General features: G+C 44.9%; 1 protein-coding gene across 2 annotated transcripts in view; it reads right to left on the minus strand.

The window, feature by feature from the left end:
• Positions 1–16,338, minus strand: part of ZZEF1 (zinc finger ZZ-type and EF-hand domain containing 1) — a 1,433,434-nt gene that overhangs the window by 1,284,730 nt on the left and 132,366 nt on the right. The window lies entirely within an intron of this gene.

Genomic DNA, 16,338 nt, shown 5'->3' on the forward strand with positions numbered 1-16,338 from the left:
CAACTTGGATATTGCACATAGAAAATGAGGCTCCCAGCTAAATCCCTGGACCAATGTATCCCCTCTGATACACACCACAACGGGTGCAATGGCAAGATCAATCGGGAGATGGGAGAAAGAGTACCCTTGTCAGATTCCCCCCTTAATTGAGAATGAGGGGGCAGTGCACGATGGACTTGGATTTTAGCTTTCAGCTTTGCATATAAGGTTTTAATAACTGCATGGAGGTATTTATGTTCAATGGTTATTTTTGCAAGGATTAGGAACAGGTAGTTCCAGTTCACAGTGGTAAAGACCTTCGAGAATTTATGAAAGTGCATGGTCTCGATAAGTACCCTGCTAATATCCTAACAACGTGCATTGTCACTCTTCCAAGCATAAAGCCATTCTTATCTCCTGTGAACAAGAAACCCAATAGCCCAATTCAGTTTGTTCGCTATAACCTTCAAAATAACTTTGGTTTGTGTATTAATGGTTCCATGCCTTTGGGTATCACCCTGAGCATTATTGTGTGTAGGTCTTTGGGTACTATCCTGGTAAGTAGAGCCTCTAGGACCCTATTCCAGATGTTACCCTTTTGAATAGTTCAGCCACAAAGTGTTTCGGACCAGGTGTTTTTCCTTGACTGAATATGCCTTTAGGCCTTGATGAGTCTATGGAGAAATCAAGTTCTAGTACTTCTGTTTCAGAGCTACTAAAACTGTGCACAGGAAGTTGTCAGGCGGCGTCTACGATACTGCCCTAGTCTTCAATATGACACTGGGACACAACTTCAAATAAACAGTCTGTGAAGATGAGGCTATATGGGGGTCAACCTAATTAGTATGTTTTTGTCATCTCCGATTCCTGCTATAAGGCGATCCACCTTTTCTCTCATCGATACCCAGTAGAGCATTGGTGAACATGGCCCTTTCTGCAGGGGTATCCTCAGAATTTATGCCTTCCTACTACCATTTTTGCTGATCTCGTTTTTGCTGGCCTGAGGACTATGCCCTTTACCACCACTAACCATTGCTAAAGTAACCTCTCCTTAAAACTTGGTAGATTTAGCTTACAGCCATTTTGCATATTTGATTTACTTGTAAGTCCCTAGTAAAGTGGTACGCCCACTCAGGTAGCTCTTTAAACATGCATCAGTACTGCCATCTTTTTCTGTATTATTGTTACCCCAGACGAAGGGCTCTCAGCCAGAAATGCATTGGGGTTCCATCAGTGGGGGGAGGGGGGTAGGGTATGGGGGGAAGTGGGTCGGGAAGAAGCCGCGCCTTTCGGTAACTCAAATGGTCCGCCCAAAGAGTGCGGTTGGGGTGGGTCTCCCTTTGATTAATGGCTACTACCAGGCGTCCTGCCTCCGCTACATAATGGAATGTAACAGACCCCTATTCGGCAAGCACTGGAACTTTATGGACCAGACGGTAGCTGGAATTAACATCTGGAGAGAGCTCTGGTTGCCCCGCAAGCACAGGGCCTGGGGGTTATATTCCAACCCTGAAGGTCTGGGAAAAGGTAGCTATTAAGAAGGGATGGACCTCCTTTCCTTCACATCTGACTCCAATTGTGGATAACCCAGACTTCCCCCCCAGGACAGGCCTCAACAGAGTTTCAGCGCTGGAGAGACGAGGGATGCAAGAGGGTGGGGTCTCTCCTTGACACAGAAGGACTGGCCCCGTTTGCGCAGCTTAAAAAAAAGACTATGATCTCCGAGCGACTGATGAAGATGCCTACCGCCAACTGCATCACTGGATCACAACGCCCTCAAACTACAACAAAATGTCTTGCCTCCTTACCATATTTGATAAATGGCTGCTTCGCAAACATGATGATCGCCAACTTCATCTCTGAACTGTACGCTATAATTACAGCGCGACCCACTGAGCAGCGCACGAGGGCGCAAATCCGCTGGGGGAACGAGCTGGGTAGACCACTGACTCCCAAGGAATGAGATCATATACTTTACAGAAGGCATCACGCTGCCCTTAACACTGCTGGGGCGGAATCCGCCTTTAAAGTCTTCTCATATTGGTACTATACCCCAATGCGAATACACAGTTGGGACAAAAGCAAATCTGAACTCTGTTGGAGAGGATGTGGGATCTCCGGCACCCTATCACACTGGTTGTGGCATTGCCCCAAACTTCAGCGCTATGGACTGAGGTCCTTAACAACATAGATGAAACGTTTAACACCGCCACCCCGGTCTCCAAAATACACTCTCCTTGGTCTCTCACACTAACTGGTTTTTCCATTACGTTCCATGCGAGGCAGGCAAATAGTGTAGCCTTGTTAGCGGCTAGCCAAGCTATTTTAGCTCAATGGGACACGAAGGTCATTCCTGAAGTAGTGAGCTGGTTACATCGCTTGTGGTGTATTTTGGCCATGGAGCGCATGTCCCTCGTTGTGGATGGAAAGGGGGAGGTTTACGAAGAATTATGGGTGCCATTTCTGCAGTTGTTGTCTAAAAACATGAGAGAAGTTACATGCCCTAAATATCTGCAAATCCTTAAAATACTACCGCAGGATGCGAATGCTGCTGCACCGCCGAATACAATTTAAGAGTGGGACGTCATTAAAACTTCTGTTCAGGGGCCTTGGATCCGATAGGGAGGCAATGACTGGTGAGGAAGAGGGATACGGGGTCTAGGGATAGGATGGTTTCTCTTGTGTTTTCCCATTTGTTCTTTGTTCTTTTATTTTAATGAGTTTCTCTCCCATGAAAAGTAAGAAGTCTATAGCGGATGCGAAAAGCCAATTCGGCCACAATGCTGAGGGCCTCCAGGTTGCTGGCATGAAAGCTGTGTATGGTTACGAGAGATGCGCTCTGCCGGCCATTGGATGTAGGCAGGAGGCTGTGTTATCGCATTCTGACTCCTTACCAATAAACCGATTGGTTCCTAAAGACGATGGGGGACTTATACCAAGATTCTACACTGCTCCCCTTCGAAGAATTGCAAGCAGCATACGACTTACGGGGAGGTCAATTCCTGAAGCATGGGGCCCTCACTAGAAGAATTAGAAAACACTGGGACGTGGGTGGCACAGAGCCAAGGGCGCTAGCAGGATGCAGGTATGTTGTGTTATCAGCGGGGAGGACCAAGACAGTCTCTTGCCTCTACAAGGCGATGAGGCAGGATATGCAAAACCATTAGAGCGCTTGCGATTACAGTGGGAAGAAGAACTGGGGAAACAGATCCCAGAGGAGGATTGGGATAAGATGCTAGAGCGAACCCCAAAAGCATCTTAGATATGCGCAATTTAAATTAATATCTACATACTGCCTAGAGCATATCTCACCCCGTCCCGCATTAGGAGATATTTTAAGACAAAGACAGCAGCATGCCCAAGATGCGGAGAGAGGGAAGCACATATAATTCATATGTTCTGGAGCTGCCCCACACTGCAAATATTTTGGGAGGAGGCAAGATAAGTAGTAGGCGACCTTATTGACAAAGAGCTCCAGCAAGCCCCCAAACACTTCCTGTTAGGATGGTTCCCACACTCGGCCAAAAAAAAGACGACTGGAAAGTTTCAGGACCCAGCCTATGTCTGGCAAAGAGAGACATAGCCAGGAATTGGAAGGCACTGGGAGGGCCACCGATTGATACCTGGAAAAAGGAACTCCAAAAGTGGGCAGGAGCAGAAGGTAAACTATTGGTCAGGGAAGCCAGTCGAGGGATAGGTAAAATAGAAAGAATCTGGTAAACGAACTGACGGTAGATAGACAGGGAACTAGGGGGACGGGCTTCTGGCAGCCAACAACACTATAACTGGAGGGCGGGAGAGACAAACATTAGGAATAGAGACATTAGGCACCGCAGCACACTGAAACCAAAAGCCTGACTTATAAGAACCCAACAATACCCAGGGACTAAACTGCATCGATTTAAGTGCAACTCAAGAGGGGATGGAGGGCTGTTTTGATACAGGGGACATTAAGATAAGCGCACCAGAAAGCAGATGTCCTGAGTAATATATACTAGATCTAACATGGACCATATCTATGTATGTCAATGATGTCTTGAAAACCTAATAAAATCGGATTGTTAAAAAAATATATATATACACATACATTCAAGCTACCCACGTATATAATAAAGATCTATACATGTATTAGTACTGTAAGCATGAAGGAACCAATATGGCTTATACAACGATATCATATACAGGTGAATATAACAACAAATAACCATGCTCATAGATACCTCAGAAATAGAGGCTCACCTTATAGGAACAGATGCTTCAACCCACCTGACGTATAGCTGCGTCAGTGCATTGTGATGATTGTAATATGTAGGTTTCCGTGAACATGCAGTTGGTCTTTTACATTAGAGCGTGGCGAATCCTTTGAATAGGAACATCTGCAAAGAAGGTAGCTAAGGTGTATACTATTGTTGTATAATGTGCTACTGCTTAAATGTTGGAAGTTTAGTAGCGTTCGAGTGGCAAAAATGAATGGATACAGGAAAGAAAACGCTGCAATGGTTGTGGTGGTCACTAAACTACCTTGAGAAGATTGGCTGTACGAAATCAAAGATGATCTGTTTGCCATAAGTATTTAGTTCGATGAGAACATAAGTACATAAGTGTAGATATTGTTTGATGTGTAAGGAATGGAGAGAATTTTCAGCTGGAGACACTGGAGTTGAAAAAAGGAATATGAAGTATGATAGGTTCATAGAGATAAAATGGTGATGGAACTTTTGGAATGAGTTAAAATTAGGTCTGAGAAACAGCTATTCCTCAGAGAAAAGTAGGAAAAAACACTTGTGGTGTGAACGGCTGAATTCAATGACTGCAAACTAAATCGAGAGCCCATAGTAATGCCACCTTCCACCTGAGAACTCCGAAGAACACTTTGTAGACAGGTTGAAAAAGGTGGTTTCATAAGAGAGGAAACCGCGATACTGGGATGCCAGTTTGGAGGAGGAACTCATAAAGGAGACAAAGGTTAAAAAAATCCGCATGGGGTACTAGCAAGAGATGGACGATAAGGAGAGTGCAATTCGGCAATGCTGAGAGTAACTGGTACTGAAAATGTTTTAACGGGTGAAAGGTACACTGTTGACACCAAGTAGAGTTGCTTTCATTTTGAATTGGATGTTTTGCTCATTATTTCCGCTCTTAGATTGCAAGGTTATCCCTGTAGTCCCGAAGAACATGTATAACTCTGGACTGATAGAATGTAGTAGCTATGTGCAGACATAGAGAGAGAGTGAGAGTAGTCCGGATGTAAGACTTGGGTTTGGATAATAGTGACTAGTGTTTTAACAGTTGGGAGATGGTTGCGTGATGCAACCATGCATGCGTTTATCATGCATACCGATTCCACGCGGTCTTAACCATGCAAGTCTCAACCACACATATGCCTTTACCACGAAGTGTGCATTGTTAAGGCATGTATGACAAAAGACATTTGTGGATAACACTTATAAGGAAAGTCTTACCCCACCCAATCCCTTCCCGCCCCAAGTCTTAAAACTACCCTCCTCCCTCCAAACCAACCCCCTAGCCCCCAAAACGTTCCTGCTTCCTAGTCCTAAAAACTTCTCGCCCTCCTCTAAGCCCCAAAAACTACCCTACCCCCCAAACCGTAAAAATTATCCGGATTCCTACCCTCCACCCTGAGCCTTATAATGGCCCCCCAATCTCCATCCTTGACACCTAAAACTACCCACACCCAACTAAAAACTAACACTCTCCAAGTCCTAAAAACTTCCCTGCCCTCCCCTAAGCCCTAAAAACTACCCTACCCCAGCCCTTAAAAAATACACCGCCCCCCAGCCCTGAAAACTACCCGACCTCCCACAGCGCTGAAAACTATCCTGACCTCCCCCAGTCCTGGAAACTACCCCAACCCTTAAAGCTAGCCCCCAACCCTTAAATCTAGCCCCCAACCCTTAAATCTAGCCCCCAACCCTTAAATCTAGCCCCCAACCCTTAAATCTAGCCCCCAACCCTTAAAGCTAGCCTCCAACCCTTACAAACCACCCCCCAGACCTCCCCAAAACTCGGCCTCGGCCCCAGCCCCACTTGCCTCAATGTGTCCTCTCAAGATCCTTCCAATTCCTGCTTCCACCCAGCAGAAGCCAGCTGCTAGACCGCACACTGCTTTAACCACGCATATACATGGTTAGGCCTATGCATGGTTAAGGCAAGCGTGGTAGCGCTTACGTTGACGGAAAACTCGTGGCTCTGCCCGCGTTGTTCTGTTTCCCTTGTGTGATGTAACCAAGCATGTGTTTACCACCTATGCCGGCTTCACATGGTCTTAACCACGCAAGTCTCAACCACAAATATGCCTTTAACACTCATGCCTTTACAACAAAATATGCATTGTTAAGGCATGTATGGCAAAGACATATCCGTGGTTAAGACTTATTCAGGTAAGTCTTACCCCCTGACCAACCTCTGCCCCGAGTCCTAAAACCAACCACCTATCCCCCCCACTCACCCAAGTCCTAAAAACTACCCCGACCTCATTTAAGCCCTAAAACCTACCTCAGGACCTCCCCCAGACCAAAACACTACCCTGCCCACAGTCCTAAAAAGTATCCCGATCCCTGCCCTCTGCCCCGAGCCCTAAAACGGACCTCAAGCCGCCGCTCTGACACCTAAAATTTCCCCCTTCCCTCCTAAAAACCATATGTGGTTTAGGCAAGTGTGGTAGCGCTTGCATTGTCGGAACACACGTGGCTCTGCCCACGTTGTTCGGACTGTTTCCCTTGGAAGATGCATGGTATTGGAGTCTGATGCCGGAGCAGCTGTGGAAAGTAGAGTTGCTGGTCACGTGGGAGCATAGAGGATGTGGTGCGAGTGAGCCATTTTCCCTTTGGTGTGGATGTTTAGCATGAACGAAAAAAGGTCAAAAGATGTGTATGAATACCGGATGATTTGATCAAAAAGTATTTTTGAACGACCTTGGGAGAGGGGTGGACTGGCAAAGAATATGGTATTTATTGTTTTCCTTTGTTATAAGGGATTTTGCCCCGCAGGAAGTTGTAGAGATGTAGTGAAACTGATTCTGTTTTGGAGAAATTGGCAACTAAATTTTCTAAGCTTCGATTAGCTGTGTTGAGAGAGAGCTGTTGTAGATCCTGCCCATCTTTTGAAACAGTGATTGTCCTTTGTGCACTGAGAGGAAGTACCTGTCTGGAGAAAAATGTATGACAAGCTATTGTTATTTTGACTGCCTGGAACTGCGTTTGAGCTTGCAGTAACGAGCCCTCCCCGGTTGTGAAATGAGATAACCTTAATTTGTGTAAGTGCAAGATAAGAACCATCCGAAAGCATTTTCTTTTTCCAGGATGCGGGAGAAGAAACCCCCCTGCTGATTTTTGCTTGTCAATATTCAATTATTGAAGAGAATGAAGCATAGGTGACCAAATGTATACCCCTGTGACTGAAGTTGTCTTTGCCCAAAGGGGAAGATAGTTGAAACTGTCCACACCCACGGGATGAGTGGGAAATGGAGGCAGGAGGCAGCTTGCTGAGGAACTGCGAGCTATCTCCAGACTTCTGGATGGGGGGTTTTCGGCGAGAACCTCGATTTATGTATGCCGCCACAGGTTGTTGACGATAATATTGATGCTAGTATGAGGGCTGGTCTATACACTGAAAGGGTAGGAACATTGGAGACCGCAGATACTTTCCTCTAATCAGTGAGAACAAAGATTTAGGTCGTACCAGCGGCAATGTATGTGACCGTGTCTGTTATCATCAATCAATCAATCAGGAGCTTTTTATAGCGCAGCTACTCACCTGTGAGAGTCTCAAGGCACTGGGAGGGGAGGTTCCATTGGGTGCTGGGGTCATCTGAAGAGCCAGCTCTTGAGGTCTTAACTGAACTGGAGCAGAGTAGGGCTTTGCCGGAGGGGAAGGTCGTTCCAGGTCTTGGCTGCAAGGTAGGAGAAGGACTTTCCACTCATTCTGATCTTGTAGATATGTGGCATGGTGGCCAGAGAGAGGTCAGCTGATCGGAGGTTTCTCTTGGGTGCGTGGAAGGAGGCGGTTGTTTAAGTATGCTGGTCTGTTGCGTGAGGAGCTTGAAGGTTATTCTTCTTTTGATAGTGAGCCAGTGAAGGTCAAGGAGGTGATGTGGTTGCATAGGGGGATGTCTAGGATCAGTCTAGCAGCTGCGTTATGGATGTCTGGAGCTTGTGAAGAAGTTTTTTTTTCCCTTCATTCCGGCCTATAGTGCGCTGCGGTACTCCAATTTGCGAGTGATGAGGGCGTGTGTGACTGTTATTTTGCGTTCAGAGGGGATCCATCTGAACGTTTATCAGAGTATGCGGAGGATGTTGAAGCAGGACGAGAATACAGCCTTGATCTGACGATCCCTTGTGAGTGATAAGTCCAGTATGATGCAGAGGTTTCGTGCATGGTCTGTTGGAGTGGGGGACATGGAAGTTCCATGGGCGGGGGGCCACCAGGTGTCGTACCATGCTGAGGGGGTGGAGCCAAGGATGAGGACTTCTGTTTTCTCGGAGTTGAGTTTCAGGCAGCTGTCCATCATCCAGGTGGCAACGGCTTTCATCCCTTCTTGGAATTTGTGCCTGGTGATGTTTGGTTCCTTGGTAAGGGAGAGGATGAGCTGGGTGTCGTCGGCATAGGAGACGATGTTCAGCCCATGGTTTCTGACGATGGTTTCAAGGGAGGCCATGTAGATGTTGAAAAGGGTGGGGCTGAGGAAGGATCCCTGGGGTACTCCACATCTGGTCTTTGTTGGTTCTGATAGGTAGGGCAGGAGTTTGACTCGCTGAGTTCTGCCTGTGAGAAATTAGCGTATCCAGTCGAAGGCATTTCCTCGGATGTCAGTGTCGTGGAGTCTGGTGGCTAGTGTGCGGAGGGAGACGGTGTCGAAGGCAGCGGAGAGGTCCAGGAGGATGAGGGCTACCGTTTGGCCCTGGGTCGAGGAGGGTGCAGATGTCGTGGCGGCGAGTAGGGCGGTCTCTGTGATGTGGTTGCTGCAAAATCCATTTTGGGAGATATTGAGGACTTTGTTGGCTTTGATGAAGTTTGCTAGCTGGGTGCTGACCGCCTTTTCGATGACCTTGACTGCGAATGGAAGCAGTGAGATGGGTCTGAAATTCTTGAGGTCTGTCGGGTCTGCAAGGGTTTCTTCAGGAGGGGTTTGACTTTAGCGTGTTTCCAGTCGTCAGGGAATATGGGGGTCTTGAGGGAGCAGTTGATCGTCCGACGTAGTTGGGTGAGATGGCCGTGGCAGCTCTGTGGAAGATGTGGGGGGGACAAGGGTCTGAGGGTGCTCCACAGTGGATGCTCTTTACGAGGTGTCTTCTGTCGTGAGCGGGCTCCAAGTGAGTAGGGTCTGTTGGGTGGCGTAGCTGGGGGTGGAGGCTGAGGCGATGCGGATATCCGGGTTGTCGAAGCTGTGATAGAACGTCTTAATCTGGAGGTGAAAAAAGTTGCTCAGTCTGCTGCAGAGGTCTTGGGAGGGAGGGATGGACGTCGGTTTCGCTGATGGGTTTGGCAAATTCCTGTATGATGGAGAAGAGTTCTTTGGAGGTGCTGGTGAGGATTCGGTCTTGGAGAATTTGATGAGTTGGTGATGTGCTGTGGTGGCTGTTCTGTAGGCTGTGCGTGTTTCTGGGGTTTTGCTGTTCCTCCATGTGTTTTAGAGTAGTTGGCAGGATCGCTTGGATTCTTGGAGTGCTGGGGTGAACAAGCTTGCTTTTTTGATGTGTAGTCCTGTCGCTTTTTTGCGGGGAGCGAGTGTGTCTGCGCAGTTAGTGACCCAGCGGTGGAGGTTGCGTGCCACAGTGTTAGCATCTGGGGTGGTGGTGAGGGTGGAGGTGAGCTCTTCTTCAGTGACTTTGTTCCATCTACTGCTGGGGAGGCGGTGCGTGTGCTTGTGTACAGTGGTTTTTCTGAAGGAGAAATGGATGCAATGGTGGTCCGTCCAAAGAAGTTCCATGGTGTGGCTATAGGAGACGCTGTTTCCTCCTTCGAAGACGGGGTCAAGTGTTTGTCCCGCTGTGTGAGGATGCAGTTAAGTGGTTTGTGTGCGATGACGTCCGGTAGGCTAGGTGTGCTGCAGCTGAGGTAAGGAGGTGGGTGAAAGTGCAGAAGCAGTGTCGGCAGGAGATCAGGCCTTGGGTGTCGCTCATTGTCAAAAGATGGAAGTTGTTGCTGAGTCAGCGTTTGAGGGCGCAGAGGGTGATGGAGTTGTAACGGAGGCGGGTGGGAGGACCAGGGACACTGGTGCTAGTTGCGGTAAGGTTGCAGATGGGCTTGTCTTTGGCATGCCAGCGGCATGGCCGCATAGCGGCCACAATTAAATAGGGGTCAGGAGTCGGCGGGGAAGGACGTGCTGGAGGGAGGACAGGCTGCGGGGGCAGCAGCAACGGGGAGTGCAAAGAATAGGGAGGAGAGAGCCAGCAGAGAAAAAAAGAGAACAAAAAGAGAGAAAAAGAGGGCACTCCCACTGGACCACCAGGGATGAGATGCAGGCAGGACCCTCTGGGTGGAGGAGGGCCTCGAACCTACGGCCAAACGGTGAGCCCAGGGCTCACAGGGCTGCATGGGGGAAGAGTTGCCCAGGTCAGAGGGAATGAGGATGGAATAATGTTAGGGGGAGGTATGTCCAAAATCCTGGACTACAGTTGATGGTTAAGAGATGTTTATTTAAGCCCTGCATAACGTCCAGACTGCTGAGTCTGCCAGGTGACGTAATCTTGCTTGACTGTTAACCTGTGGCATGAGATGTGTACATGCACTCATGTTAGACCACATTCATCGACGGTAGTGACCCAATTTAACAAGAGAAGTTGCAAAACAGAAGGCAATAGGCGACATAGGGGGAACGTTTATGCGTACATAAACTAGGCACCCACTCTTATGATTAGGCGTTATGACTGGTGTAGGGGAATGGTAGCGTGACAATGACTCTTTTGGGTAAGTAGAGATTCCAGCTACAGTGATCTAATAAAGCGAGCGGTGAATTATTATTGGTGTTTTAAATGATCTATTTGTGGCATAAAAGGGTTCACAGTCCATAATAACTACCACTATACCATCAGGTCTGCTGGTTTAAAGGTTTTACAGCTCATGATAACTACTACTACATAGCACTGCCAGTGTGACTGGGTTTGAGGTTTTTTCTACACCATGTCCCCTAATACACCGTAGGTATGGGAACAGCATACAGCAAATTTCCTGTTTGGCCTTGGAAAACATCTAAGAAACAATCTGTCCTTAGATAGTAAATGGCAGTTGGAAACGCTAAGCAGTTTTGTCCATGGGGTGTTTAGGAAATCTCGTATATTGATGATAACGCAAGGTGATGCCTTGGAGCGTATGTAAGCTTAGATTTAGGCACACACCCCGAAATTGTGGTGGGATGTTGTGTGGGTGAACAACCCACTGTGCCTGGTTGTAGCAGCTTAAGTGGTTCCTTAACATATCTGTGATAGTTGCGGAGCATACTTTGTAGACTCTTAGGATGGATAATGGTTGCAGCAGATGTTCTGGTGAAGGATAGAACACAAGTAATTTTACCTTTAGGATAGTCTGAGAAAGAAAAACTTGGTTGTTTACTATTAACTAGGTTGCCATCAGGTTCTATTGACTGTAGCTCAACTAGCGCCAAGACGCCTGAGTGAGATGGAGCGCTGCAGAAGCATTAACTCTACATAGCATGACATGTGAGAGTATGTTTTGTTCCTGGAAACCTTGTGATGATCTTTGTCTTTTTATAATATTGGTGGTGAGAGAACCCTTGCAATATAGAGCGACCGTGGGTTGCCGCAAAAGGTCCATAGCATAGAATAGTTTTAGAAAAGAGATTATGATCCATGGAAATTAACTAATATATCACCTTAAAGGAAATGTTCCCAGGTGGGGATCTCTTGAGAAGGGAAGGTTGGAAAGGTGGTGGTACACGCACACTGAGTGTAGAACAAAATTATAAACGTTGTAGTAGATATTCTGCGTGCAGCCTGGGTATTGCTGACTGATCCACCAGCATAAGGAAAATGAGAATGAAAAGCTTTTCATTCTCAAACTATTGGAAAGAACATTCTGAGGCCATGATATGCAGTTGAGCGCCATTGGTGACTGTCTTCATTAACACAGTTGTAGGCGAATACAGTCGTCGACGATCACTTCTGTCAACACCCATCCCAGTCATCGACGACGGCCTGCACCGTGGACAAGACCGCTAGAGACGAGTCACCGCCATCATGACAATCACGGTAGCCACAGTCAATGGCGCGATGACAACGTCGTCGACAACTGCCATTGGAGATGGCAATGGGTCACCGTCGATGAAGCGGCCTCCGACTCTGCAGAGCCGCAGGGGCCTCATATCAACTAAGCCCTTGTAGATGGGATAAGAGCCGTCAAATATGTAGAAGGCAGAGGCGGCTATAGACAGCGCAGTGCCGCAGGAACCGCAGATGTAAGCCCGGATGTCGACTAAGCCCTTGTAGATGGGATAGGCACCATTGACTTTGTAGAAGTCATCATTGACGTCGCAGTTAGTCAACATCACAGTAACAGTTATCATCATCGACGATGGTAATGTCAATGACGAGGTAGTCGTGGTCGAGGCTTTCTATGCTTGCGCTTAAGGCTTTGTGTCAAAGGGCCCGCAGAGGGCAAATAAGAGCGAACTCCAGGTGCCAGCTGAATTTGTATACTCCACATGTAGGTTCCTGAGGAGACTATTTGAGCTTCTCCTTCTAGAATTGTCCTTTATAGACCCGGGATAAGTCTTTTCTAAGGACCTCCAGGGAACATAATAATTACCTTGCTACGATTATGTGACATTATGTATAATGGATGAAGTGTCACTGCCTTCTTGAGAGCTGCTTTGAATCCATTAGAGCAGTATTCCTTCTAGTTGAGGTGCAAACACAATGAATAGCCTCTTTGTGGGGTTTTATTACTGAGCAGAGACCTTTTCTCCCAGAACTGCTTAAGGATCAAAGAACCCCTTTTATTGGCGTTTCAGGCATAGTAGTAAGAGTAATAATAATGTTTTCCTATAACAGAGGTAATTAACTGAGCAGAGCTCATGGGGACTCCTTGCACATGATGTGCAGTAGAAAATCTGAGGGACTTAGCCTCTGTTGTGATTGTTCTAGAGTGTGCCATCGCCTGAGTGGTAATTGTTCAAGTGTGGTTCTTTTTATAAAAAAAATTAAAAAAGGACATTGATAGGCTATTAAACTGACTACTTTTGTATGGTACAGTGGGACTCCCACTTAGACGACGGGGAATGATTCAAGCATGTGAATCTATGAAAGATCCAATACTGGATAATCTTACAGTCCAGCTATAATTTTGTTTTCTCCAACTACAGAGAAGGACAGTGTCCATGAAGCAAAGTCACAGCAGGTTACAAGATGTGTGCAACTTCACCTTTATGATTCTTTTGGGGGACATGAAAAAAAGGGCTCCAGTTGTGATGAATGGCAAATTAAATTCACATAATTTTTTTTTCTGTAATTACAGCAAAATTCACATGAAATGCAAATTGTCTTTTTGCTCTATATTTTAGAGCCATATGTATCCTTGCATTAATTTTTTGTGCAAGACGCCTTTAAACAAAAGCACAGTGAACAACAGCTGCTAGCGTTTTGCGTTCCTGTACTTTTGCAGGCCTAGAAAAATCATAAAAATGTTACTAGACCTGCAAGTCTAGTAACTTGAATAATCTCCTCGACCCAAATGTAATGTATTTGACCCGTAAACTGGTCTCAAACTGCGCATTCCTAGGTAAATATTTTATTTCAGAGAGCTGCCTATTTCTTCATTATCACTTTTGAGAGCCCCTTCAAATATCTGAGTTTAGCATTTCCGCTGTACAAAAACAAAACATTTTAGACTAAACGTTTGCTTCAATTATAATAAAAATCTAGCCCACATATAAGGTACACATGATCCCTGACTTGCCTCTTAGCTCACTAATAGCTTTGCCGTCGAGGCAAGAGTGTTTCTTAGTTCATGTTTAAAAACTCACTTTAAATAAATATGGGGCCATACGTAGAGAATTTAGGGACTGTGATTTCCTAATTATGGTTCTTTGCGAATCACAATTAGGAAATCTCAAGTCCTAATGTACAAAAACCTAGAAGTTGGTTATAGCGATTCCTTCCTTCATGAATATTAACGAGGTAGGTCGTACGTTGCAACTTATTAGGAAATGCAGCCATCACAGCGATGGTGGCCTGCCGGGGTAACCGGACCACCAGGTCTGTGATTGCAGCAACCGGGTTTCCTTAAAGGAAAATGGAATGTGTTTAAAAAAAAAAAATTACAACATTTAAGTTGAATTTATTTTAAGAGTAGGCAATGGTCATTGGGACAACTGCCTGCTCTCAAAAAATATTTGTATCAAAATTCACAAAGAGGTTGGGGTTGCGGTTGCAAATGGTTACCATCAACCTTGAGGAGGTGGTAAAAAAAAAAAAAAACAATTAAAAATAATCTATGTTTTGCGACTGCAATTTCGTCACAAAACATTCATAAGAATCGGTATTAGGAAGGGATGCCCTAAACACGCCCATTCCATTTGCAAACCCAAATTGCGATTCACTTAAATCAGTTTACCAAAACGCAATTTGGCTTTTATACATTTTAAAAACCTTTTTTGCAGTCGCATACGACCCAATTCTTAGAATTTCGCAGTTTGTGACCTCATAAAAGGTTTTGTACATTTAGCCTTTATTACTAAAGCATGATATAGTAGCGCAGTGTCATTTGCATACGGTAAATTTCCCATTGAAATGGCCAAAAACGTTCCCGCTAACAGGCATTTTACGGATAAAACTGTATAATGTATAAACAATCTTTGTAAACTGTGCTTCAGCAAACATATTTATAATTGCAAATGACCAAGTAAAGTGTTCGGACTTCTTTTTATCCTATTAAAATATTTTTTTTTAATCACACAGAACTACACAAATGGGCTTTCTTAATTACTGAAAGAAATTTTTAAATGTTGGTACAGTTCACTAATTAGCTATTTAAAATTTTGTGTGTTACAAAAAAAACTGACTTTTCATTTCCCATTCTGTAGAGGCACCCCCAGCAAGCCGAAAAGGTCATGCAGCTCCAAAGTGCCTCCCTCCGGCCTTCACAAAGCAAGTTTACAGCTTCTGCTTGCTCAATCCAAACCTTCCAGGCATCAAAAGCCTCAGTGCGTAGTAATTGTTAATACCCAGCTTAAACACACCTATCCAATTATTCTGAAAAGGACAAGCCTTACATAAAATTATGTCAAATTAACGAATTGACATATTAATCTTGTTGCGCCTTCACTTAGTCCTATAAAACCTCACAAATAATGTACATATATACACACACACACACACACACACACACACACACACACACAAATATAATTTACTATTTAACTACAATCAAGCAAATGTTTTATGCTATATACGTTCAAACAAAAGTAAATGCAATATGGGTATGTAAATGAGAAATCTGCCATCATAAATATATGAAATTCAGAGGGGGTACATAAGCAGAAAATGCAAAGCGTATATCACTACGATGAACCATGTCAGTTTTTGTGAATGAGATTTTTATGTCATTTGATGCAAATGCAACAAACAGCAACAAGACTAGTATTACTGACATAGTATTGATACCATTCCAAGTATTACCTTCTACAGTAGGACACATAGGTATATAGTTAGCAATAGTGTTGTGCCCTATACAAAATTATGTATGAGAATCCAATACTGAAAAGTATCTAAATAATTATCAGGACACTATGAAATTAGCCAGCATGATGACTCAATAAGCTTAAAACTCTCCAGTGATGTGAATGACTAGTGCAAATCCCAGCTAAGCAGACTCAATCTTCCATTCATCCTTCCTCTGTCAGTAAATTGAGAACCTTTAACTTGGGCAACAGTAACAGTTATTTACAGCGCTTACAAATGGCATAATCGAACTATGAAATGCTCTATAACAGCGGTTCCTAATCTATGGTCTGCGACTGCTTAGACAATTAAATAATTCGGATAGGTTAATAAAGTGAATATAAATAAAAAAGCAAAACGTAACATTTTTAAACGCTGTATAAATGTGAAAGAATTTGACAATGGAGGCTAAAAATTAAGTTGGTATTCTCAGACTGATTCGTGGGACAGTGCAAGTGCATAAAACAGAACATAGTGTGAACGATTGGTTGTCTTAATTGAATTAAGAAAATCTCCAGTCTTCCCAATAACAATAAAATGATGATCGTTTTATATTTGTTTGTTAATTAAATACAATATTTCATTATTTGTGTATTGTTTTGTGGTTCAAATCAATAAAATTGGTTAGACTGGGGTCCCTGGCTTCCAGTTATGAGCATGTGGG

The sequence above is a fragment of the Triturus cristatus genome, chromosome 3_2, assembly GCF_964204655.1.
Source record: "Triturus cristatus chromosome 3_2, aTriCri1.1, whole genome shotgun sequence".
Lineage (NCBI taxonomy): Eukaryota > Metazoa > Chordata > Amphibia > Caudata > Salamandridae > Triturus > Triturus cristatus.